At 34.9% G+C, this 2500-nt stretch overlaps 1 protein-coding gene across 1 annotated transcript in view; it reads left to right on the forward strand.

Annotated features, from left to right (window-relative positions):
- Positions 1 to 2500, forward strand: part of LOC125040974 — a 10559-nt gene that overhangs the window by 6141 nt on the left and 1918 nt on the right. The window lies entirely within an intron of this gene.

The following is a 2500-nucleotide window of genomic DNA, read 5'->3' on the forward strand; positions in this document are numbered from 1 at the left end:
AGCTACTAGTATCATGGAGGCAATTGTAACTCGGATTAGAATATACTCGATAAGCAACATTGTATATGCCTTACGTAATGTTATTTCTAAAACCGGGAAACTGATTTTAAGTGACCGGAAAAAAATCTAAAAATTCAAAGTTAACATATCGAATGCCGGGTAGATTGCTTCTGAATTATTATAAACGTTTGTGAATAATTGCTATTTATATTAATGTTAGTGTTTTTTGTATTACTGATGGTATTTCTAAATTAATGTTAACGTTTGTAGATTAGGGTTAACGTCTCTGAATAATCATTAGTTTTCATGAATTGTCAAAGCCTCTGAATTACCGTTAGCTTTTTTAAATCATTAATAGAGAACAATGAATTGCGTATTGCACATTCGTAAATTACTATCAGCGTTTCTGAATCAGCTGGTGACGTCTCATAAATGACTGCCAAGGAAGGCGAGAACATTATCCTACTGGAATCAATTGTAAAGCGAGGGCGCCGTAACATGAGCAGGAAATATTAACCTTCGGCATCAACCTTTGACGTAAATTATAAATCGAGCAGTTAAAGTGATCCGTCCTCATTTACGCCGACGTCGAGTAATAGCCTTGGGATATCAATTACATTTAGTGGTATTAAGATAGGAATATATGAAAATATGTATATATGTATATATATACATATATATATATATGTGTGTGTGTGTGTGTGTGTGTGTGTATGTGTGTGTGTGTGTGTGTGTGTGTGTGTGTGTGTGTATGTGTGTGCGTGTGTAGGTAAGTGTGTGCGTGTTATTTGTGTTTGCGTACAATGCATACATACATATGCATCACCGTTTTAGTTATTTCTCGACTATACTCGATAACAAAAGATGTTGACAAAAGAATGATATATGTAGGTCACAAAATAATAATGTTGAGACGCCTGTAACTTCTTCAGTGAGAAAGAGAATAAGAAAGACAAGGAGAGAGAGAGAGAGAGAGAGAGAGAGAGAGAGAGAGAGAGAGAGAGAGAGAGAGAGAGAAGAAGAAGAGGAAGAAGAAGAAGAAGAAGAAGAAGAAGAAAAGAAGAAAAATATTTATCATCTTTATTATTTGCTCTTTCCCCTTTGTCACCCGAGCATTGCAAACTTGCAGGATGAACAGGCTGCCATAACTCCCACGCTCACAAGCCCTTTTGCAATGAGATTCAAGATGCAACATTCCACGCACAATCTCATATAGATGCCTGACTGACTGACTGACTGAATGAATGAATGAATGAATGAATGAATGAATGAATTACTGACTGATTGACTGGCTGAATTCATTAATTAATCAATTAATGACTGGCCGAATGACTGGTTGAGTGACTGGCTGACTGACAGACTGACTAACTGACTGACTGACAGACGGCCTGGATACATGTGTTGTGTCCTTAAAGGCGAAATTAGCTTGCACCATACCTTCGCGATTCCACAGGCTTGTGAAATTGTATATTCCTTTGCTGTCGCGAGGGAGGGTTTGCGTGTGTGTTTGTTTGTGTGTTTGTTCGTTTGTTTGTGTGTGCTTGTTTATGTGTGTGTTTGTTTGTGTGCGTGTGTGTGTGTTTGTTTGTATGAGTGTGTGTTTGTGCATGTGTGTGTTTGTTTGTGTGCGTGTGTGTGTGTTTGTGTGTGTGTGTTTGTTTGTATGAATGTGTGTTTGTGCATGTGTGTATTTGTTTGTGTGTGTGTGTGTGTAATTATTTCTCTCTATATGTCATGTGAGTGATGCATGTTCCTGTTTTATGTTTGTCTGTCTGTTTATTTGTTTTGTGCAGTACATGTGTCATTTACGTTCATGTATATAAGTATATAGTCCATTTATTAAATTGTATTAAGCAAGCATGTCCAGTATATCTGTTTTTAGTCATAAGTAAACAAATATGTGATTTTTTTCCGTTAAAGGACATAAATCTCTTGAACTGATAGCATAATTAAGCACATGCCTAATAAAAACTAAATAATGAAATAAATATCTTGAATTCATAAACGTTAAATTCTTGTTAAAAACACAAAACAGTAGATTGTAATATAAAGATAAAAAATAAACGAGCTTAAAGTCTTATGATCTGCAATTGTTCTCATGCATATTAAACATCGTGTATTTCTACTTAATTAACCAGCTATGTATCCCCTGTGAATTAGACATGTATCCAATAATTAACTTTTCATGAATTCACTAGCCATGTATCCCTATGAATTTTCTTCCATTCATTATTCATGTATCCCCAGCTAGTTTTAACACTTAATTAGCCATGTATCCCCATTAATTTCTGATTGATTAATTACCCCTATTAACTCATTATTATTTGATTACTCACTTATCCTCACTTAATTCCTTATTACCTACCTATCCACGTATCCCCTGTTAATTCCTTGTTATTTGATAATAATTCCTTATTATTTGATTACCCACGTATCCCTTCTTAAGTCCTTATTAATTAATACCCACGTATCCCCTATTAATACCTTACCAATTGATTAC

Source organism: Penaeus chinensis, chromosome 29 (genome assembly GCF_019202785.1).
Source record: "Penaeus chinensis breed Huanghai No. 1 chromosome 29, ASM1920278v2, whole genome shotgun sequence".
Taxonomy (NCBI): domain Eukaryota; kingdom Metazoa; phylum Arthropoda; class Malacostraca; order Decapoda; family Penaeidae; genus Penaeus; species Penaeus chinensis.